General features: G+C 41.5%; 4 pseudogenes; 1 reads left to right on the top strand and 3 right to left on the bottom strand.

Moving 5' to 3' along the window:
• Nucleotides 1-5,640: 5,640 nt before the first annotated feature.
• On the bottom strand, nucleotides 5,641-11,027 carry LOC115669456 (uncharacterized; annotated as a pseudogene).
• A 1,357-nt stretch (nucleotides 11,028-12,384) lies between these two features.
• On the top strand, nucleotides 12,385-14,091 carry LOC130135317 (protein CURVATURE THYLAKOID 1A, chloroplastic-like; annotated as a pseudogene).
• Nucleotides 14,092-14,949: 858 nt separating this feature from the next.
• Nucleotides 14,950-16,040, bottom strand: LOC115668461 (hevamine-A-like; annotated as a pseudogene).
• Nucleotides 16,041-19,192: 3,152 nt separating this feature from the next.
• On the bottom strand, nucleotides 19,193-24,929 carry LOC130135364 (uncharacterized; annotated as a pseudogene).
• Nucleotides 24,930-25,604: the final 675 nt, after the last annotated feature.

The following is a 25,604-nucleotide window of genomic DNA, read 5'->3' on the forward strand; positions in this document are numbered from 1 at the left end:
GGCTTCGGGAATTTTTCTTTTTTATTAAAAAAAAGGTTATCCTACCCTTCGCCGGAGCCGGCGAAGGGCTACAGCCGCCGGTGAGCCAAATCTAGCACTGGCGGCCATTGCCCGAGGTCGGGCGATCACCGGCGAGCTAGATCTGGCGCCAGCGACCGTCGCCTAAGGTCGGGCGACCCTCGGAGAGGTCGCGCGACCATAGGTGGCGGCACCTGGGGTCGCCGAGGACGGCCATCGCTTGGCGAGCCAAGGATGCGCGACGCGAGGTCGCACGACCGTGGTCGGTCAGATCTGGGTTGCTCGACCCACTGCAGCTCCGGCGAAGACAGCTTAAGGAAGAAGATAAACAGTATTTTTTTAGGGCAAAAGTGGAACACATAATTATCAGTGAGGACGATATTGGAAGAAAAAAAATCATTAAATCGCTACTGTAGCATTCCGAGAGTGCCGAAAGCCCAAAGTAGGTCCCTACCAGCTTTGGGCTTTCGGCATTTTAAATGCTAGCATTTGGCCAATGGAGTCCCAAAAGCTGAACCAAAAACCTCATATTTCTTCCAAGGGGCTTTAGAGGCTCAAAGCTGAACCAAACACCCCCTCAGTCTGATTTGACGCGCCATACCGAGTTAAAGCTATCAATCACAGCATCCCAAAAAATCTTACGGATTTTACTTTTGTTAAAGCTATCAATCACAGCATCCCAAAAAATGTTACGGATTTTACTTTGGTGACATGCTTTCAAAGCCGCCCAAGAGATTGTGCATTATTGTATGGTGTTGGTTTAGGTTGAACTGAACCCGAGCCGAAGAGGATTGGAGACACGATAATGTGATTGAAAATGACGTTTTAGGCATCGTACTAAATTTTCATCACGTTAGTGCGCACTCACCTTGTTTAACTACTCTTGCTATTGCCCATTCTGAGAAGATAAAACGGAACGGGGAAATCACAAGTGGAATGACCAAGGCGCGATTACAGCACATAAGCACGAGCGGAAAATGCTATTAGGATGAAAGGGCGGAGTTAATCTTAAACAATGCCATAAATAAGAGAATGTTTTCTTAACTATTAGTTATGTAACTCGAGAGAATTCTAGGCGCACCGAGAGTACAACATTTCCGTCCATTCAAATCAATCATTAGTTTTCGAATTCTACGTGTAATGATTAGTTTGGGTAATGGCTATCAAATTATGCGTAAATTTCCTTATGCAGTGAAAAGGACCTGTTAAAGATGCAAGAATCAGCTATCGCCGGTCTTGGCATGGTCAGCACATCAAGACCAATAGGACATCTAGTATGAATGGCATGTAGCCACCACCTGAGAAAATCTCGAGGGAGACAAGTGACATGATACTAACCTGATCAATAAACTTCGTGAAACTAAGTGAACAAGTTTAGATCGTAACAAAACTCGACAATAGAAATCGGAAAAACCTGAGCAAGCTGCGAGAACCGAAAGCACATGAAGAGTGAGTTGATGACTGCTAGATTACAGGTCACTGATGCAATTTTTAGACTCAACCCATTACTCTTCCCTGATTTGTCTAATTTTCCTTTTTCCTTACAGAATCTCCATTCCCGATATTGTCGCAACTTGAGCCAATCATCCTTGTGACCACAATCTTGTCACCGAGCTCCTTCCGAGTTGAAGTGATCTTGGTACAGTTTTGTGCACTAGCCTAAAAGGCATCATCTGCCTCGAATGGGATAAATTTATTAATAGAACAAGCGATCGAGGCCAGTTCCAATAGAACTGGCTGCAATTCGGAGGAGAAACTCAGAGCTCAAAACATTTCCATGATGTAAACCCCAAGCCACAACTTGACTGATTACCAAGTTTACTTGATAACAAAAAGGAAATGAATTGACTCAAAACAAAGAGTGAAAAAATTTCCATTCCAGTTTTCGTACATGGATGTGAAGAGGGAAAAAGAAAAAAAGAAACGACAGATGCACACAACAATCATAATAGCAATCTGAATCTATCATATCAAAGGTTATCTTACAAACTTACTACAAGTCTGAAGATAAATTTCAATACGATTGTTTCGCCGGTTTTTATTCCGTCGAAAATCTTTCACCGAACGCTGCATTTCGGGTTTTATTAGGGGAGACTAGGGTCTTGAGTCAAGCTTGGACAGAGAATGTCAAATGCGTTTATTAATCCCAATTTAGATCTTACACCCCGACTCGATATGATGCCAAACTCGATAATACTAACAATGAAATGACAACTTGCAAATACCGAGACCAAGCTATGTCGGAATCTAATCAACGACACAACTAATATGCGGTATTACCATTCAAGGTACGTCAGAATCTAATCAATGACGTAATTTGGGAGAATATGACTGGAATCTAATCAACAGCTATATTCCAAGCTCAACTCCGGAATTTAATCGACGACGCTGAACTAATGGCACAACATTGGAATTTAATCAACAATGTTGAACCTGATAAAGACTCTTGCCGGAATTGAATCTACGACGCAGAATCTGAAAATTACAGCTAAAACTACTCCTAATGTGCTAAAAGTACTGCTAGATAAAAGATATGTTGTGTTGTTTGCGAAAAAGGGTCCCTTTTACGTTGGAAATCCTTGAGTATTTATAGAGCAGCTTGATAACTGTTGACCGAACACTTCTCCTTGAAAATTGTTTTCCACTTCCTTACGTTTCGCGCTTTAACTGTTTCCAGACTTGTCGACATTGCTTACGCTCCTTGGTCATCACGTAATAGCTAATTTTCTTCCACGTGTCTCTTTATTTCTTGTTATTCTTTACCTTCCTTGATCTTCACGCCCACGGTCATATCTTTACCTTTTGACACGTGTAAATGAATTTTTCACCACGTATTACCATATGATTCCGTGCAAAACTCGTGATTTTGAATTTTGTCGACGTCACGTGCAAAGCTCGTGATCTTGGATTCGTCGACGTCACGTGCAAAGCTCGTGATCTTGAACTCATCGATATCACGTGCAAGGCTCGTGATTTTAAACTTGTCGACACCTCTATGATGTGTCCTGTCGATAATTACCTTAGGTCTTCTCAATGTTTCTGGGCCTGACTTGCGGCCTTTTTCAGATTTTCGCCATGTGGGCCGTACTTTACATCATCTGTAACTTGTGAACGGCCCACTCCCACTAGGGGTAATTTTGGGTGTCAACAATGATACATATGAGCCTATGAGTAACTGAATCACAAGAATGAGTTGGGGACTACTAATTGCGTGAATTCGTGGGTTTGAACTAGGAATGCCGGTGTGTGGCGAGGCAAGGTTACTCTTTATAGAAGAAGCACCCCGTGACTTTAGATCTCCGACCAAGATAAAATTATTGGGGGAAAAACAGACAAATTTGTTGTATTGATGCGAGAACGTCATGATCGTGAATTCATGATACACTCGAATCTGAAAGGTTAGCAGGGTTAATTGAATGGTTGAAACTTTACACATGTGATTTCCAATTGGAATAAAGCTTGGCATATATCTCTCAGATAAAATGCTTATCACGTTCGTGTCATACTCATGACAGGATCTGAGAATTCAGGGCCCATTTGGTTTAACTTTGCAAATGAGTTTCGGGGGAATGTAAATACCTTTAGGTTAAAACTCATTGAGAAAATACAAATGACGTTTGGTAAAAAATCTTTTATGAAGCTACTTTGGCCAAAATAGTGTTTGACAAGTTTTTTTAACAAAAGGCTTTGGGAATTTTCTTTTTTTATTAAAAAAAAGGTTATCCTACCCTTCGCCGGAGCCGACGAAGGGCTACAGCCGCCGGTGAGCCAGATCTGGCACCGGCGGCCATTGCTCGAGGTCGGGCGACCGCCGGCGAGCCAGATCTGGCGCCAGCAACCGTCGCCTGAGGTTGGGGTTACCCTAGGCGGGGTCGCGCGACTCCAGGTGGCGGCGCCTGGGGTCACCGAGGACGACCATCGCTTGGCGAGCCAAGGATGTGCGATGTCGAGGATGCGCAATGCGAGGTCGCACGACCGTGGTTGGCCAAATCTGGGTCGCTCGACCCATTGCAGCTCCGGCGAAGGCAGCTTCAGGAAGAAGATAATTTTTTAGGGCAAAAGTGGAACACATAATTATCAGTGAGAATAATATTGGAAAGAAGAAAAAAGTCATTAAATCGCTTCTGTAGCATTCCGAGAGTGCCGAAAGCCCAAAGCAGGTTCCTACCAGCTTTGGGCTTTCGGCATTTTAAACGCTAGCATTTGGCCAATGAAGTCCCAAAAGCTGAACCAAAAACCTCATATTTCTTCCAAGGGGCTGTAGAGGCTCAAAGCTGAACCAAACACCCCCTCAGTCTGATTTGATGCGCCAGACCGAGTTAAAGCTATCAATCACAGCATCCCAAAAAATCTTACGGATTTTACTTTAGTGACATGCTTTCAGAGCCGCTCAAGAGGTTGTGCATTATTGTATGGTGTTGGTTTAGGTTGAAATGAACCCGAGCCGAAGAGGATTGGAGACACGATGATGTGATTGAAAATGACGTTTTAAGCATCGTACTAAATTTTCATCATGTTAGTGCGCACTCACCTTGTTTAACTACTTTTGCTATTGCCGATTCTGAGAAGATAAAACGGAACGGGTAAATCACAAGTGGAATGACCAAGGCGCGATTACAGCACAGAAGCACGAGCGGAAAATGCTATTAGGATGAAAGGGCGGAGTTAATCTTAAACAATGCCATAAATAAGAGAATGTTTTCTTAACTATTAGTTATGTAACTCGAGAGAATTCTAGGCGCACCGACAGTGCAACATTCCCGTCCATTCAAATCAATCATTAGTTATCGAATTCTACGTGTAATGATTAGTTTGGATAATGGTTATCAAATTATGCGTAAATTTCCTTGTAAATTTCCTTATGCAGTGAAAAGGACCTGTTAAAGGTGCAAGAATCAGCTATCGCCGGTCTTGGCATGGTCAGCACATGAAGACCAACAGGACATCTAGTATGAACGGCATGTAGCCACCACCTGAGAAAATCTCGAGGGAGACAAGTGACATGATACTAACCTGATCAATAAACTTCGTGAAACTAAGTGAGCAAGTTTAGATCGTAACAAAACTCGGCAACAGAAATTGGAAAAACCTGCGCAAGCTGCGAGAACCGAAAGCACATGAAGAGTGAGCTGATGACTGCTAGATTACAGGTCACTGATGCAATTTTTAGACTCAACCCATTACTCTTCCCTAATTTGTCTGATTTTCCTTTTTCCTTACAGAATCTCCATTCCCGATATTGTCGCAACTTGAACCAATCATCCTTGTGACCACAATCTTGTCACCTGAGCTCCTTTTTAGTTGAAGTGATCTTGGTACAGTTTTGTGCACTAGCCTAAAAGGCATCATGTTCCTCGAATGGGATTAATGTATTAATAGAACAAGCGACCCAGGCCAGTTCTATTCCAGGTCAGTTCCAATAGAACTGGCTGAAATTCGGAGGAGAAACTCAGAGCTCAAAACATTTCCATGATGTAAACCCCAGGCCACAACTTGACTGATTACCAAGTTTTCTTGATAAAAAAAGTAAATGAATTGACTCAAAACAAAGAGTGAACAGATTTCCATTCCATATTTCGTACACGGATGTGAAGAGGGAAAAAGAAAAAAGGAAACGATAGATGCAGACAACAATCATAATAGCAATCTGAATCTATCATATCAAAGGTTATCTTACAAACTTATTACAGGTGTGAAGATAAATTTCAATATGATACATATGAGCCTATGATAACCTCTGTAACTGAGTCACAAGAATGAGTTGGGGACTACTAATTGCTAAACCAATCAAGGAGCAAAATTAATCTAACAATCATCCATCCAACCAAAAGCATACAATCAATCACAAGAACAAACGCCTCGAAAATGGAAGAGTAAAGCACCTGCCTTCATAATATGGATGTCACCCGAACGGAATTATCAGCCGATCCAGTCAAGAAAATGGGCAAGGTTGGGTGCCAATCCACCGTTGTCACAGAAGCACTGTGCGGGAGAGTTCTCAAACCACTTGCCCGACTACGTGTCTAAACCAAATAAAAAAAAAAATGAGATATGAGCTAACATCATTTCTAAGAAATAGACATTGAAACCAATGATCAGAGCACTATTAATGAGAAGTATAGAAAATAGGCAGCTTAAAAGCCCTTATTCATCGCCTTCCTACAGCGTTTCTGTGTATGTTAGAGAGAGAGAGAGAGAGAGAGAGAGAGAGAGAGAGAGAGAGAGAGAGAGAGAGAGAGAGAGAGGTTACCTGGTATATGGGCGCTCTTACTGAACCAGAATTTACTAACAATCTCCTTCCATTTGCATCTAGAGCCATTTCATGTCTTAAGTGACTGGAGCTGCAAGCATAACATGAGGATCGTCCCATTCAGTGAGGACAATTCCTCACTCTATTGGAAATTGATTCAAGAATCCATCCACCCAATGCATAAATAAAATTGAGAAATCAATTTGACATTCCTAGTGACATCAAGAACCATGAAATCTCACATATCAAAGTATATTATGGTTGTTAAGGTAAATATGTGGTCCGCAACCGATACCTCTTTGAATTGATTGACCACAGAACATGACCCTGTTTCTGCAAGCTCCACTCAAGGACCTAAAATGGCAAGACCATCAACTTTTTGATATTTCATGCCATGAATAAACATAAATAGATGTGGGATGGAATGAACTTAATGGATACTCAAGTTCAATGCATCCAAGATATGAATCCACAAATCATAACTAGAGAATGTACTCGCCTTTCCATCTGTACCCAAACTAAATATGCTCGTCTCATCAGCTCCAAAAAGAATGGAGCTTATACCACAATCATGTGCAGGCCACCCTGTAATTTGTAGACCGGCAGACATGTCTATGGCTAGTTTAAGCATTCCCTTCTAACATTTACTAGTCTACAGGCCACATATTGGAGAAACAGAAGATGATGACACTTCAAAATCAACAGAAATGAATTCATGGTAATTTCAAAGCAATATGTCTTCTTCAATGAATCCAAGCTACAACACATAACAAGGTCCACATAAGCTCATGAAAATTCAGAACTTCCCTTTTCTCCTCCTCGAAGATTATGGATATGGAGAGGGGGAGGGGGAGGGGGAGGGGGAGGGGAAGATGAGGCTGTCTGGTATGCAAAGACAAATCAATGTGTCTTTGCTTCGAATTCCATTGTCATCACTGCTGTAGAAACTAAAAGATTACCAAACATGTGAATCATTCCATCCGTGGCAGAGGCAGCAAGAATCTTCCCATTGTGGTTAAAGCACAAAGAAGTAATTGCAGGGGGATCTTCACCAAGAGGAAGGACTGTCTTCAGGAAAACCAGGCAGTTGTCCAGTCACAAAGGACAATGGATAAATTAGCAACTTCAATCATAGGTTGTTCCAGGAACAAGAAAAACACATACCATTGCTTTCCATGTCTTCATGTTCCATACAGTTAGTGAAGCAAAAGCCGAGTCATCAATATGACCAGAAACATGCCTACAAAGGAAAAGATACCTATTATCAAGTGCATCTATAAAGAAAATAATCTCCATTGCAAATGCATCAACCTGAAATGGAACAGATTTCTGAAAAGTTCCAAGAAAAAGTTTGTTCTGCTAAAGACAGATATGTTATCCCCTGATGAACATGCAGGCACTGTCATACACTAGCTTAGGTTTTGTCATATCTTTAAGTTCTGCTAAGAGAAATACCTGGACATTTGCATTAGGCAGCAAGGAGTATGGCTGACTTTTAGCATGCCAAGATAAAGGGCCTCATATGTCTCGGCACTCAACAAGATTACTTTTGTATCTTCTATTTAAACCAGTGACACTTCATCCAAAGGATAGTAAAGTCACCTATAGCCTCAAAGTTCACTCACAGAATAGCAACATCAATTGTAGTCAAATTAACGTACTGCATAACCTCATTTTCCCTTTAGTTGAAGAGTTTTATGCTAGAGCCACCAAAGGTTGCTAACCTACATATGACTAAAATCATTCGCAACAGAGAAGATCCATGAGATCTAGCATGTGTAGAACCATGTCAGCTATTTTAAGATCAGAATGGAAGCATTTAAACCAAATAGACTTAAAAAAAGTTCCCAGAGAAAATGAAAACAACTAAATGGTGGAAAAACTGCACAAACTAATCCTCATATGGAGTGCAAAACTTGTATTAAATCCATGGCCAATGAAGGAATCAATTTTAAAGACGCAACAAAAAGAAACTCCCCAAGTACCAGAAGGGAAAAATTAATACCTGGATGCCGCAGCAGAAACAAAAATTGGTTCTACCGGGCTACATTTCAAATCCAAGACACTGCAGAACAACACAAATGTCAAGAAGCAAGAATGGAAGAAGTACAAAATCACAACTCATGTTTTAAAACCTTGGAAAAGCCTCTGTGGTATTGAGATCACAGACAACTCTTTTTGCGTCAACATTCCATGCCTTAATTCCTCCATCAGCAGTTCCTATGAGAAGCTTTAGTAAAAAAGAAATAAGGTCTTAATGAAAGGTATCTCTTAAAGAAACATTTGTTGGTGAGCCAAGCTATTGGACTAAGATGCATATCATACCAAGCGATCAGATTTACACTCCCAGTCAAGCGACATTATCTCTGCCCCACAGTAAATAGTTGCATTTCTTGATGCTGAAGTTGATGAGTCATAGGTCCATATTCTGAATAGAAATGCATGAAAGAGGTAAAAGAAGAACATCAGATACGACCAAATAGTTGAAGAAATAGAAGATAGTTTTGAACAAGAAGCTTACTACTAGGACGTATGCCAATAAACCATTTTTTGCAGTACCTATTCTATCCAGGCATAGATGCCCCAAGAGAAAAGCTTATTCATTTGAACAAAGAAGATCAATCCAAACTAGAAAATAAGTTTGAAACTGGCAATGGCTCAAAGAGAAAAGCTTATATAAGCCAAAATGACAATTTGAACCTGACTGTGCCATCCATGGATGCACTGGCAATATTGTTCCCAGAGGCAGAAAAGCGGCATCGAGTAATTGGACTTGTATGGCCCAAAAATGTTTCCTATAGTTCATGGAGTTGCAGAGTGAGAGCCACTACCAAAGAACACTTTAACCAATGAAAGGTGTAATGTGTTAGTCCAAAAGATGTAATTCAATCAGCTTGACAGAATTACCTGAAAGTCTACTTTCACCTCAGCGAATTCTTCTTCTCCCTCTACTTCTCTTCCAGTTTCTGATCAATGCATTAAGCAACTACTTACCATGCATAACTTTGTAATGCAACTATTCCAATCATTACAGATATTATGGTGATAAATGGAATGAAGATATTTTCGTGACTTTAGGGGTCACCTTACAGGATTGTGCACTTGTGCAAACTTGTCCAACACCACTAATCTGCACTTAGACAAACAGAGAAAATATACAGAATAGAAATTTACCAATGGTACCATCTTGGAGCATTAGACTGGAACCACCAGCTCCATTATCACTACATAAACTTAGAGAGGTTGTAACATGACCAGATGGTGTTGCTAGAGATTCTAAGTCGACTTTGGCTTTTGCAGCACCAACCAAGTCCTGGGACAGCACTCTATTACCCGGATTGGGAGTAGCATGATTATAGGTGTCTTGATTATCTCGTGATGATACGATATTTTCATCAAGCACACCACTTGGCAGAGTTGAAGAACTACTCCGAGCTATGCTAGCATCCATTGCTGATGCAGCATGACTGTTTGCAAGCACAATCACAACGATAAAAATATTATCAGAAAATGGTGCAGGCAATAGACCCATAACTTTTGAGGTGAAAAAAAGAGACAGAGTTTACCACAAAAAGACAGACAGCGACTTACCTCCTTGATCGGCATAATTGCGCTTCTTTTTCCTCCAATAGAGCTTGAAGTTGTGCTAACTTACTGTTTAGCTGCTTGATTTCTTTTTTGAGACGGCTGATGGTATTCTTCTCCAAACTGATGGTCAATAAGGCCGGAATGCGTGGTCTAGTTAAGGAAAAATCTTGCTAAACTCACAGTAAGTACTCATGCATTTTCCATTCGCAAGATGGGAATCAGAAAAATGAAAAAAGACAGTCGCCGTCTACCAAAAGGCCAACCATCTATTTGACAATAATAATGGCGACACTTGAATTGAAAACGATTGGTTTAGTACAGAGAAAAGTCGGTACGCCAGGACATCGAGAGGATGGCTGCAATGCGGCTGGTGAAAGCCCCAGCTGTCTGAATTGCAGCAAGAGAAAGCTCCATAACTTCTACTTAATCATCAGGACCAACCATCTATCTATACTTCAAAAGTTGCTCCCACATAAGTCATCACATTCACGTGTAATGACAGCAGATGGAACTAAAAGCTAGAGCCCAAGAGGCACTATTGATAATAAGAAACGGCGATATGCATATGCACGCGATTTCAAGGATATGAGTGCCATTGAAGATCTCATCAAAGAAATTCCTCACAGCAACACGCAATGCCTCGTACCAGTCCTTCGAAAAGTAGAGCCGAAACTGAGGATCCAAGCTTGGATTCTTCACGTACGGTATAGCTGAAAACCAAGCTCGAAAAATGCAAAATTCACGAGAGCAACGAACGAAATTCTTGCAAAAAAAAATAAAAATTAATTGTTTGACCTACCGAACCACAGAGTCCAATCCTGGTCCCTGCGGATCAGATCACTCCCGCTCGTCCCGAAGAACTCCAAAACCTTGTCCCTCCTCCCGGACCGCACGGCGTGAACGATGTAATACCGCATGACGGAGACCTCTAGCTTAGACAGGGAAGCCAGGAGCACCGCCTCCGCCAAGGACGACGACAGGCACCGCCTGAAGAAGCCGAAGAGGCCGACCAGCTTCTCCGCCTGGAACTTGGGGACGTAGGCGGCGAAGATCAAGTCGAGCAGCTTGTCGACCTGGAACCCCTGCCGACGTCGGTGGCGAGCTCGTTCTCGAAGGTTCCCTGTAATGCTCTCTGTGGTAGCTGAGAAAGCGTAGAATCTGAAGAACCCATTTGTCTCCATCCATCAGAGTTCCTCGTACCCTTTTTTACTGTTCAGTTTAGTTTCTCGTTCGAGGGAAAATTTCGTTTTGGTATCCAAAGTGGGGCCTTTTTCTTAATTTGATATTCAAAGTGGACATAGTTCCAAATTGGTACCCAAGATGTCCATTTAGTCTCAATTTGATATTCAAAGTGCCCATTCAATCTCAATTTGATACCCAAAGTGCCCATTCAGTCTCAATTTGATACATGAGCTCACCGGCCGATCCAATGCTCACCGGTCGGCGAACTCAGGTACTAAATTGAGACTGAATGGGCACTTTGGGTATCAAATTGAGACTGAATGGACACTTTGGGTACCAATTTGGGACTATGTCCACTTTGGGTACCAAATTGAGAAAAAGGTCCCACTTTGGGTACTAAAATGAAATTTTCCCCTCGTTCGAGTATGGTTTGGATGGTGTTGAGTTTTCGTCAGTTTTGAAGCCAAGTGTTGTAGTAGGCGACATAATTTCGGTATTAATCAGCTCTGTTTGACTAAGTATGGTTCATATTGACTTGTAGAAAAAGACAAATTAAACAATACCGGGAAAGCGAATCTTGGTTATCTCGCTACTTAATTGGATTTGTTGCTAGTTGGGGCAGTTATCTCGCTACTTAATTTTGTTCCTTTTGAGTTCGGGTTTAAGACATTCTTTTCGCTTTGAGTACACCTGATTATTTACATTTGGAGTGACCAGAGTCTAAAGTTGAATCTGTGGAATAGCAGATGAATAATGTCATTTTGCCTTCTTAGTGTTTTTGCCCGGGGATGCTCTGCTATGTGGGTTCCACGGTTCGGTTTTAATTCACATATAGGGACAGAGAAGCACTAGCTGCGGCTTTGTGAATGGAGTTATTGCTTGTGACATTAGCAATGTTGAGGGGACCTGAGCAAAATTCGTTAATCCTTACATCAGCAGACTTCCATGTCCATGTAACTAGCAAAAATCACTGTTTTCAGTCCATCAGTGCACTCAATTAGATATGCACCGACTGCATCAGAGGTGAAAGGAGAGCCCTTGATTGCGCTGAAGACAAAGTACTTGCTCTTACTATGCTACTATGGCGTGTTGGGTGTTTCGGAATTTCATTGATTGATAAGTAGTTTCTGCTGCCTTGACCATCCTGCGCCATTAGGCATTATTTTAAGCAGAAAAAATATGAGGAACTACATATGTTAATCTGGTTGAATTGGAAAAATCATAGATGACCTTATCTAATCACAATTTTTTTTTTCTTCCAAATTGTTCAGATACTTGTGTTTTTCGCATGATGGTGAGTTTATCAAAGTTATGAACGTTTTACTTTTCGGGCACATTGAATTAACGGTCTCTCTATCATTGAAGATTCAAACAGATTCAAGTCTATCCAGATCAGAGCTTCTTCTGAAGAGCCATCTAGTCCTGTTGAAGTTGGAGAGATGTTTTCTGACTTGAAGCAGAAGGTTAGGGTGCTATTACTCTGCAGTGTTGGATTATGAAAACTCACACACCCAGCACAATAGAAACATTAAAAAGTTTTCTCAAGTGAATTTATTTTCTTCCTCTGATTTTAGCCCATTGAGGTTATTTTGTTGTCTGATATCATCTAAATGGTATATATTGATGGTTCCTGACAAAGGGAAAAAATGGCTTGTAATATATCTAAAGCGATAAGCATTATTTCTTGCAAACGTTTCATGAGGTAAGCTCGCTACAGCACTCCATGATCATGATGTCTAGTGATTGGAGTTAAGTGGGGTTAAGTTGACCTAGTCGATTCTTTAACATTGAGCAAATGACAGCATCAACATATTTTCATTTAAAATGATGTTTTTGGGCCTTAAAATATTGCACTTGTCGTCCAGACACTTTCCCCTGTTTGATAGAAATTGTTGACATTAGATGATAACTTGACAGTGGGATGCTATTGAAGACAAATCCACAGTCTTCCTTTATGGTGGTGGAGCAATAATTGCTGTTTGGCTGTCATCCATTGTAGTTGAGGCTATCAACTCGGTCCCTTTGGTAGGTTTGGTTTTCTTCTGTTCTTGCAAGTGAGAACTTATTTAAGGTGTCTATGTAACATCCCGAGCAAAAGAAAAGGTCCATAAGTAGTAAAATTTTGGGATGATCCTTAAGCTTTAGTTACCTGTAGAAATTGCCACAAATTTGATTGTCTTCTAGTGGTGAAACCTCTCCTGACATTGTTTGCCTACAGCTGCCAAAGGTCATGGAGTTGGTAGGTCTTGGATACACAGGATAGTTTGTCTACAGATATTTACTCTTTAAGGTAAAGTTGGCTATCTATGCTCCATTTCTCTGCTGGGAGCATTTTCACTTACTCCTGGCAAGATAATATTGGCAAAAGACTCAATTTTGCGGTGGATCCAGAGTGTTCTTGACAATATACTTTATGTAAAAACATTGTCTTGTTGGTGGAGCAGATAAAATATAATGGAAGTTCTCTAGAGGTATTGGTACATGAAAGCGAACTTGTTTTAGATGTTAAGGCAATATTTACTAGGATATTCGGGCTGCAACTTATAGCATGACTATTTGGTATAGTATTGATTGCATGAAATGGAAATGCTCTGAGAATGACATATTTAAAATTAGACCTGGATGGAAGCATCATTAGGTTCTTTTGAAGTCTGATGGTTTATTCTCTACCGTGTCTGTGGTAGAGAGATTCGGGACGAGTGCACGTGAGTGCACAGTGCGTTGCATCTTCTGTCTAGACATTCCCTCTCAAGTGAGCCACATGATGCCAATTTCTGCTACTTGTTTGCAGTCAAGCAGAAAGGAATTGGCCAGTGATATTGAAGCGTTGAAGAAAAAGATTGCTGGAAGTGAATAAAGCTGTAGAAGGATAGGAAATGTATTTCTTAATTCTAGTAATTAACTAACGTTTAGTTCTATTGTAATGGTTGTTTTTGTTTAGTCAGTGTTGTGGTCCACTCTAATTTTGTCATTTTCTGCTTAAATTCACATGGACCCAACTTCTGTTTGTGCTTTGTGGTGCAATATATTATATGCTAATTTAATACCTGAAACTTTCGGGGGGAAATGAAAATAGTCCTCGATTACCATTGGTATTGCTATACAAACGAGTTAGTTGGGTAACAAAAGTTTCACTTTTGCTGGTCTGTGAAAACACGCTTTCCTCCGTACACTGGACTCTCTGAAGAGTCTCAAAACATGACAGTGACATTTATCCACGTACATACTTCACAGTGGTGGAAAACAAGCGAGAAGCAAAGGAAAATAGGCAGACGGTGGGCAGTAGAGGTCAAAGAAAGGAGGCAAACTATTCCTGTGTTTAGTTCTTCTTGCCTTTTTGATAAAAACATGGAGGTAGAGAACAGGTCGTAAGCATGTTGGAGATATATAGGAGAAAAAGAGGACAGGATGACAGTTTTTGCAAGTAACAAAAGGAAACATTAGGCCGGAGCCCGTCTTTGGGATCTTGTGAATTCATGTAAATGACCTCTCACATGATTAGTGCTTACTTCCGTTCGTAAAAGGGAGGGAAACATTGCCAATGACTCAGGTATTTATTAGGAGGGTGGTGGTAAATCTGTGGTATGAGTAGTTTTGTTATTGGTATTGAGATTACAGTATAGCTGTTCTGTGTTGCTTGATCTGGTTAACAATGGAAAATATGAGGTTGTGACAAGGAATTTGGATAATTTCGGCCACTTAGAGATAGATTTATTGGGAAATTTTGTCAAACATTGGCAATGGGAGCGGGTTGCTGCCTCCATCAACCTCCAGGATTGCCCAAGCTGGCTAATGAGGTGCTGGGTTTTACCGAGCTAGTTGAGGCCGCTTTTAAACCTAATATGCAGGAAAGAGAGAACAAATTGAGGAAGAGATAAGTGGTTCAATAGAGATTGTCCTGGAAGATAAAGTTCATAAACACTAAACTTTTCTCAGAGTTTTATGGTCCCACATTACATATTGGCCCAAGCCTTTTTGTGTTGGACATACCGCTTGCCAACAGCTTTATTTAATTCTATAGATGAGACTGGGGCCCTCTTATTCGTGGAGATCCAGCTCATACACAACAGATAATTGCCTCACTGTAACCATTCTATTAATCATAGTACTTTGACCACAGCATTACGCCTCCGTAGTTTTCTGACTTCTTTATGACGGGTAGTATCTGAGAAATCAACACGTCCGGCGGAACATACCCACTCCCTGCTGCTTCCAACGACGCCGGCAGGCCCAAGAACATCTTCTCGGCGTTTACGGAAGCAACCCATTTGCTCCAAGAACTAGTGAGCTTTGTAATATCCCCCGAGCTGTATTGACATGGAGGGTTATTGTAAAACTGTACCCAGACGTAGTCGAAAAGACCCGTGTCAAGCGCAGCCCCCAAATGACTATCGGGATAAGGGCACTGAGGAGCTGCCGTTAAGTACACCTTTTTTCCTTGATTGCTATAGTCTGATAAATAACGGGCAAGATCATCATAATATAGAGTAGACCCAAGTTCGGTATCGAAGTCGATACCGTCCAAGACTGCATCTCCTAGAGGACGAGCACTTGATGTGCCATCCAAGAAATTGTTCCACAGATAGTCTGCTACGTTCCTAGCATCGGCTTGAGATGCCAACGAGTAGTTCCCAACGCCGCCGCCAAGGGAGAGCATCACCTTGATGCCCTGGTTCTGGCAGCTCCGAATGCCGCTGCTTATGCTAGTTCAGCCACCCGAGGTGGGGTCGCAGTGGCCTGCGAGGTTGATTTGCGGGGTCTGGCCACCGCCAAACTTATAGAGGAATGCAAGGTTTACGTAGGCGAATCTGCCAGTGGCACATGTAGTGGCGAGGGTATCTTCATAGCCGTTTTGGCCCCAGTAAATGGCGATCCCGCCTCCATGAGAGGCTCGGATGAGAGATGAGCTGAAGAGAAGTAAGAGGAAGGAGAGGTAGGGTGTGGATGGAGGTGGGCTTGGCATTTCTGGGTGGTTTAGCAGTGTGAATTCGTGGGTTTGAACTTGGAATGCTGGTGGCCGGCGAGGCGAGGTTATTCTTTATAGAAGAAGCACCCCGTGACTTTAGATCTCCGACCAAGATAACATTATTAGGGGAAAAACAGACAAATTTGTCGTACGGCTATTCTCTATAGAAGAAGCACCCCGTGACTTTAGATCTCGGACCAAGATAACATTATTGGGGGAAAAACAGACAAATTTGTCGTACGGCTATTCTTTATAGAAGAAGCACCCCGTGACTTTAGATCTCTGACCAAGATAACATTATTGGGGGAAAAACAGATAAATTTGTCGTACGGATAAGAGAACGTCATGATCGTGAATTCATGATACACTCGAATATGAGGTTGCGTTTCGTCGTTCGGATTTCTAAATAGGATAGGATAGGATAGGATAAGGAATCCTGGGATTTCTTCATATCCTGTCCACTGTTTGGTGGACTACGGATTTAAAGTCGGATAAGATAATTTTTTTTTTTTGGCTATTCACGGATCCGGAGGAGTCTGTGAAGGAAAAAAAGCCGAGAAATTTTTTTGGTGAAAGCGCACAAGGTGTGGAGATGAAGATGACGGTGAGTAGAGCGTAGGGTTTCTGGAAAAATAGGCATTAGAAATCTTATCCGGATCTATCCCACCCCTACGCTCCCAGATTTTTTTATCCGGGCTATATCCGGTCTATATCCGACCTTATCCTATCCTAGACTACCACCAAACACAGTATATGATAAAACATATCCTATCCTGGCTTTTATCCGGTCGACCAAACGCATCCTGAAAGGTTAGCCGGGTTAATTGAATGGTCGAAACTTTACGCATGTGATTTCCACCTAGAATAATGCTCGGCATATACCTCACGGATTAAATGCTCATCACCTTCCTATCATACTCATTATTGGATCCGAGAATTTAGGGCCGTTTGGTTCAACTTTGCAAATGAGTCTCGGGGGAATGCAAATACCTTTAGGTTAAAGCTCTTTAGGGAAATGCAAATGGCGTTTGGTAAAAATTCCTTCGTGAAGCGCCCGAGTAATGTTTGGCAAATTTTTTTGCAAAGGGCTTTGAGAATTTTTTTTATTTTAAAAAAAAAGGTTACCCTACCCTTTGCCAAAGCCAGTGAAGGGCCACAGCTGCTGACGAGTCAGATCTGACACCGGTGGTCATTGCCCGAGATCGGGCGACCGCTGACGAGCTAGATTTGGCACCGGCAATCGTCGCCTAAGGTCAAGCGACCACCGGCGAGGGTTGCGTGACCCAAGCCGCCGTCGCTTGGGTCACGCGACCCAGGCGACGACGGCCTGGGTCACGTGACCCCAAGCGACTTAGGCGACGGCCGCCTGGGTCACGCCACCCCAAGCGATGGTGCCTGAGCGGTTGCGCAACCTCAAGTGGCCGCCGCCTGGGGTCGCCAAGGATGGCTATCGCTTGGGCGAGCCAAGGATGCGCGATGCCAAGGATGCTCAACGCGAGGTCGCACAACCGTGGTCGACCAAATCTGGGTCGCTCGACCCACAGCAGCTCCGGCGAAGACAGCTTGAGGAAGAAGATGAACAATGTTTTTTGAGGGCAAAAGTGGAACACATAATTATTAGTGAGGACAACATTGGAAAGAAAAAAAAGTCATTAAATCGCTACCGTTGCATTCCGAGAATGACGAAAGCTCAAAATAGGTCCCTATCAGCTTTGGGCTTTCAGCATTCCAAATGCTAGCATTTCATCAATGAAGTCTTAAAAGCTGAACCAAATACCTCATATTTTCCCCAAGGCACTTTAGAGACTCAAAGCCCCTTCTCAAAGTTGAACCAAACACCCCCTCAGTCTAATTGACGCGTCAGACCGAGTTCAAGCTATCAATCACAGCATGCCAAAAAATGTTACGGATTTTGCTTTGGTGACATGCTATCAGAGCCGCTCAGGAGCTTGTGCATTGTTGTATGGTGTTGGTTTAGGTTGAAATGAACCCGAGCCAAGGAGGATTGGAGACACAATGATGTGATTGAAAATGACGTTTTAGGCATTGTGCCAAATTTTCATCACGTTAATGCACACTCACCTTGTTTAACTACTTTTGCTATTGCCTGTTCTGAGAAGATAAAATGGAAAGGGGAAATCACAAATGGAATGACCAAGGCACGATTACAACGCAGAAGCACGAGTGGAAAACGCTATAGGATGAAAGGGCGGAGTTAATCTTAAACAATGCCATAAATAAGTGAATGTTTACTTAACTATTAGTTATATAACTTGAGGGAATTCTAGGCGCGCCGAGAGTAAAACATTCCCGTCCATTCAAATCATTCATTGATTATCGAATTCTACGTGTAATGATTAGTTTGGAAAACGGTTGTCATAATGTGGGAGTAGGTAAAATCCTATCAAATTATGCATAAATTTTTTTATGCAGTGAAAAGGACCTTTAAAGGTGCAAGAATCAGTTATCGCCGGTCTTGGCATGGTCAGCCCATCAAAAGACCAACAGGACATCTAGTGTGAACGGCATGTAGCCACCACCTGAGAAAATCTTAAGGGAGACAAGTGACATGATACTAACCTGATCAATAAACTTCGTGAAACTAAGTGAGCAAGTTAAGATTTTAACAAAACTCGGCAACAGAAATCGGAAAAACCTGAGCAAGCTGCAAGAACCGAAAGCACGTGAAGAGTAAGCTGATGACTGCTAGATTACGAGTCACTGAAGCAATTTTTAGACTCAACCCATTACTCTTCCCTGATTTGTCTGATTTTCCTTTTTCCTTACAGAATCTTCATTCCCGATATTGTTGCAACATGAGCCAATCATCCTTGTGACCATAATCTTGTCACTTGAGCTCCTTCCAAGTTGAAGTGATCTTGGTACAGTTTTGTGCACTAGCCATAAAGGCATCATCTGCCTCGAATGGGATTAATTTATTAATAGAACAAGAGATCCAGGCCAGTTCCAATAGAACTGGCTGCAATTCGGAGGACAAACTTGGGGCTCAAAACATTTCCATGATGTAAACCCCAAGCCACAACTTGACTGATTACCAAGTTTACTTGATAAAAAAAGGAAATGAATTGACTCAAAACAAAGAGTGAACAAATTTCCATTCCAATTTTCGTACACGGGTGTGAAGAGGGAAAAAGATAAAAAGAAACGATAGATGCAGACAACAATCATAATAGCAATCTGAATCTATCATATCAAGGGTTATCTTACAATCTTATTACAGGTCTGAAGATAAATTTCAATATGATACATATGAGCCTATGACAACCTCTGTAACTGAATCACAAGAATGAGTTGGGGACTACTAATTGCTAAACCAATCAAGGAGCAAAATTAATCTGACTATCATCCATCCAACCAAAAGCATACAATCAATCACAAGAACAAACGCCTCGAAAATGGAAGAGTAAAGCACCTGCCTTCATAATATGGATGTCACCCGCACGGAATTATCAGCTGATCCAGTCAAGAAAATGGGTAAGGTTGGGAGCCAATCCACCGTTGTCACAGAAGCACTGTGCGGGAGAGTTCTCAAACCACTTGCCCGACTACGTGTCTAAACCAAATAAAAAAAATGAGATATGACCTAACATCATTTCTAAGAAATATACATTGAAACAAATGATCAGAGCACTATTAATGAGAAGTATAGAAAATACGCAGCTTAAAAGCCCTTATTCATTGCCTTCCTACAGCATTTCTCTGTGTGTGTTAGAGAGAGAGAGAGAGAGAGAGAGAGAGAGAGAGAGAGAGAGAGAGAGAGAGAGAGAGAGAGGTTACCTGGTATATGGGTGCTCTTACTGAACCAGAAGTTACTAACAATCTCCTTCCATTTGCATCTAGAGCCATTTCATGTCTTAAGTGACTGGAGCTGCAAGCATAACATGATCTACATAATTACGACCGAAATTTTATAAATGACACTCATGCAAGATTAATGGATGCAACAACTATACATGGCATGAGTTACCATGATGATCATATCTGAAGGATCGTCCCATTCAGTGAGGACAATTCCTCACTCTTATTGGAAATTGATTCAAGAATCCATCCACCCAATGCATAAATAAAATTGAGAAACCAATTTGACATTCCAAGTGACATCAAGAACCATGAAATCTCACATATCAAAGTATATTATGGTTGCTAAGGTAAATATGTGGTCCGCAACCGGTACGTCTTTGAATTGATTTACCGCAGAACATGACCCTGTTTCTGCAAGCTCCACTCAAGGACCTAAAATGGGAAGAACATCAACTATTTGATATTTCATACCATGAATAAACATAAATAGATGTGGGATGGAATGAACTTAATGGATACTCAAGTTCAATGCATCCAAGATATGAATCCACAAATCATAACTAGAGAATGTACTTGCCTTTCCATCTGTACCCAAACTAAATATGCTGGTCTCATCAGCTCCAAAAAGAATGGAGCTTATACCACTATCATGTGCAGGCCACCCAGTAATTTGTAGACCGGCAGACAGGTCTATGGCTAGTTAAGGCATTCCCTTCTAACATTTACTAGTCTACGGGCCACATATTGGAGAAACAGAAGATGATGATACTTCAAAACCAACAGAAATGAATTCATGGTAATTTCAAAGCAATATGTCTTCTTCAATGTATCCAAGCTACAACACATAACAAGGTCCACATAAGCTCATGAAAATTCAGAACTTCCCTTTTCTCCCCCTCGAAGATGATGGATATGGGGAGGGGGAGGGGGAGGGGAAGATGAGGCTGTCTGGTATGCAAAGACAAATCATTGTGTCCTTGCGTCGAATTCCATTGTCATCACTGCTGTAGAAACTAAAAGGATACCAAACATGTGAATCATTCCATCCGTGGCAGAGGCAGCAAGAATCTTCCCATTGTGGTTAAAGCACAAAGAAGTAATTGCAGGGGGATCTTCACCAAGAGGAAGGACTGTCTTCAGGAAAACCAGGCAGTTGTCCAGTCACAAAGGACAATGGATAAATTAGCAACTTCAATCATAGGTTGTTCCAGGAACAAGAAAAACACATACCATTGCTTTCCATGTCTTCATGTTCCATACGGTTAGTGAAGCAAAAGCAGAGTCATCAATATGACCAGAAACATGCCTACAAAGGAAAAGATACCCATTATCAAGTGCATCTATAAAGAAAATAATCTCCATTGCAAATGCATCAACCTGAAATGGAATAGATTTCTGAAAAGTTCTAAGAAAAAGTTTCATATGCTAAAGACAGATATGCTATCCCCAGATGAACAAGCAGGCACTGTCATACACTAGCTTAGGTTTTGTCATATCTTTAAGTTCTGCTAAGAGAAATACATGGACATTTGCATTAGGCCGCAAGGAGGATGGCTGACTTTTAGCATGCCAAAGATAAAGGACCTCATATGTCTCGGCACTCAACAAGATTACTTTCGTATCTTCCATTTAAACCAGTGACACTTCATCCAAAGGATAGTAAAGTCACCTATAGCCTCAAAGTTCACTCACAGAATAGCAACATCAATTGTAGTCAAATTAACGTACTGCATAACCTCATTTTCCCTTTTGTTGAAGAGTTTTATCCTAGAGCCAACAAGGGTTGCTAACCTACATACAACTAAAATCATTCGCAACAGAGCGGATCCATGAGAATGGAAGCATTTTAAACCAAATAGACTTAAAAAAAGTTTCCAGAGAAAATGAAAAAAACTAAGTGGTGGAAAAACTGCACAAACTAATCCTCATATGGAGTGCAAAACTTATATTAAATCCATGGCCAACGAAGGAATCAATTTTAAAGACGCAACAAAAAGACACTCCCCAAGTACCAGAAGGGAAAAATTAATACCTGGATGCCGCAGCAGAAACAAAAATTGTTTCTACCGGGCTACATTTCAAATCCAAGACACTGCAGAACAACAAAAATGTCAAGAAGCAAGAATGGAAGAAGTACAAAATCACAAATCATGTTTTAAAACCTTGGAAAAGCCTCTGCGGTATTGAGATCACAGACAACTCTTTTTGCGTCAACATTCCATGCCTTAATTCCTCCATCAGCAGTTCCTATGAGAAGCTTTAGTAAAAAAGAAATAAGGTCTTAATGAAAGGTATCTCTTAAAGAAACATTTGTTGGTGAGCCAAGCTATTGGACTAAGATGCATATCATACCAAGCGATCAGATTTACACTCCCAGTCAAGCGACATTATCTCTGCCCCACAGTAAATAGTTGCATTTCTTGATGCTGAAGTTGATGAGTCATAGGTCCATATTCTGAATAGAAATGCATGAAAGAGGTAAAAGAAGAACATCAGATACGACCAAATAGTTGAAGAAATAGAAGATAGTCTTGAACAAGAAGCTTGCTACTAGGACGTATGCCAATAAACCATTTTTTGCAGTACCTATTCTATCCAGGCATAGATGCCCCAAGAGAAAAGCTCATTCATTTGAACAAAGAAGATCAATCCAAACTAGAAAATAAGTTTGAAACTGGCAATGGCCCAAATAGAAAAGCTTATATAAGCCAAAATGACATTTTGAACCTGACTGTGCCATCCATGGATGCACTGGCAATATTGTTCCCAGAGGCAGAAAAGCGGCATCGAGTGATTGGACTTGTATGGCCCAAAAATGTTTCCTATAGTTCATGGAGTTGCAGAGTGAGAGCCACTACCAAAGAACACTTTAACCAATGAAAGGTGTAATGTGTTAGTCCAAAAGATGCCATTCAATCAGCTTGACAGAATTACCTGAAAGTCTACTTTCACCTCAGCGAATTCTTCTTCTCCCTCTGCTTCTCTTCCAGTTTCTGATCAATGCATTAAGCAACTACTTACCATGTATAACTTTGTAATGCAACTATTCCAATCATTGCAGATAGTGTGGTGATAAATGGAATGAAGATATTTTCGTGACTTTAGGGGTCATCTATGCACGAAATGCAACACATCCTAATAGGCCAGAACATCTTCCAGCCATATATTGTCCCGATATCTTTGTTTCACCTCACAGGATTGTGCACTTGTGCAAACTTGTCCAACACCACTAATCTGCACTTAGACAAACAGAGAAAATATACAGAATAGAAATTTACCAATGGTACCATCTTGGACCATTAGACTGGAACCACCAGCTCCATTATCACTACATAAACTTAGAGAGGTTGTAACATGACCAGATGGTGCTGCTAGAGATTCTAAGTCGACTTTGGCTTTTGCAGCACCAACCGAGTCCTGGGACAGCACTCTATTACCCGGATTGGGAGTAGCATGATTATAGGTGTCTTGATTATCTCGTGATGATACGATATTTTCATCAAGCACACCACTTGGCAGAGTTGAAGAACTACTACGAGCTATGCTAGCATCCATTGCTGATGCAGCATGACTGTTTGCAAGCACAATCACAGCGATAAAAATATTATCAGAAAATGGTGCAGGCAATAGACCCATAACTTTTGAGGTGAAAAAAAGAGACAGAGTTTACCACAAAAAGACAGACAGAGACTTACCTCCTTGATCGGCATAATTGCGCTTCTTTTTCCTCCAATAGAGCTTGAAGTTGTGCTAACTTACTGTTTAGCTGCTTAATTTCTTTTTTGAGACGGCTGATGGTATTCTTCTTCAAACTGATGGTCAATAAAGCCGGAATGCGTGGTCTAGTTAAGGAAAAATCTTGCTAAACTCACAGTAAGTACTCATGCATTTTCCATTCGCAAGATGGGAATCAGAAAAATGAAAAAGACAGTCGCCGTCTACCAACAGGCCAACCATCTATTCGACAATAATAATGGCGACACTCGAATTGAAAACGATTGGTTTAGTACAGAGAAAAGTCAGTATGGCAGGACATCAAGAGGATGGCTGCAATGCGGCTGGCGAAAGCCCCAGCTGTCTGAATTGCAGCAAGAGAAAGCTCCATAACTTCTACTTAATCATCAGGACCAACCATCTATCTATACTTCAAAAGTTGCTCCCACATAAGTCATCACATTCACGTGTAATGACAGCAGATGGAACTAAAAGCTAAAGCCCAAGAGGCACTATTGAAAATAAGAAACAGCGATATGCATATACACGCGATTCCAAGGATATGAGTGCCATTGAAGATCTCATCAAAGAAATTCCTCACTGCAACACGCAATGCCTCGTACCACTCCTTTGAAAAGTAGAGCCGAAACTGCGGATCCAAGCTCGGATTCTTCACGTACGGTATAGCTGAAAAGCAAGCTCGAAAAATGCAAAATTCACGACAGCAACGAACGAAATTCTTACCAAAAAAATAAAAATTAATTGTTTGACCTACCGAACCACGGAGTCCAATCCTGGTCCCTGCGCATCAGATCATTCCCGCTAGTCCCGAAGAACTCCAAAACCTTGTCCCTCCTCCCGCACGGCACGGCGTGAACGATGTAATACCGCATGACGGAGACCTCCAGCTTAGACAGGGAAGCCAGGAGCACCGCCTCCGCCGAGGACGACGACAGGCACTGCCTGAAGAAGCCGAAGAGGCCGACCAGCTTCTCCGCCTGGAACTTGGGGACGTAGGCGGCGAAGATCAAGTCGAGCAGCTTGTCGACCTGGAACCCCCTGCCGACGTCGGTGGCGAGCTCGTTCTCGAAGGTTCCCTGTAATGCTCTCTGTGGTTGCTGAGAAAGCGTAGAATCTGAAGAACCCATTTGTCTCCATCAGAGTTCCTCGTACCATTTTTTACTGTTCATTTTAGTTTCTTGTTCGAGTTTGGTTTGGATTGTGTTGAGTTTTCGTCAGTTTTGAAGCCAAGTGTTGTAGTAGGCGACAGAATTTCGGTATTAATCAGCTCTGTTTGACTAAGTTTGGTTCATATTGACTTGTAGAAAAAGACAAATTAAACGATACCGGGAAAGCGAATCTTGGTTAGTTTATTTTGGAATGGAAAGACGAAATTTAGCTGGATTTATTACTAGCTGGGGCAGTTATCTCGCTACTTAATTTTGTCCCTTTTGAGTTCGGGTTTAAGACATTCTTTTCGCTTTGAGTACACCTGATTATTTACATTTGGAGTGACCAGATGCTTAAGTTGAATCTATGGAAATACCAGTTGAATAATGTCATTTTGCCTTCTTAGTGTTTTTGCCTGGGGATGCTCTGCTATATGGGTTCCACGGTTCGGTTTTAATTCACATATAGGGACAGAGAAGCACTAGCTGCGGCTTTGTGAATGGAGTTATTGCTTGTGACATTAACAATGTTGAGGGGACCTGAGCAAAATTCGTTAATCCTTACATCAGCAGACTTCCATGTCCATGTAACTAGCAAAAATCACTGTCTTCAGTCCGTCAGTGCACTCAATTAGATATGCAGCGACTGCATCAAAGGTGAAAGGAGAGCCCTTGATTGCTGAAGACAAAGTACTTGCTCTTCCTCTGCTACTGTGGCGTCTTCGGTGTTTCGGAATTTCATTGACTGATAAGTAGTTTTCGCAGCCTTGACCATCCTGCGCCATTAGGCATTATTTTAAGCAGAAAAAATATGAAGAACTACATATGTTAACCTGGTTGAATTGGAAAAATCATAGATGACCTTATGTAATCACAATTTTTTTTTCTTCCAAAT

The sequence above is a fragment of the Syzygium oleosum genome, unplaced genomic scaffold (genome assembly GCF_021117445.2).
Source record: "Syzygium oleosum isolate NSW1041296 unplaced genomic scaffold, Sole_v2.1 Sole_v2.31, whole genome shotgun sequence".
Lineage (NCBI taxonomy): Eukaryota > Viridiplantae > Streptophyta > Magnoliopsida > Myrtales > Myrtaceae > Syzygium > Syzygium oleosum.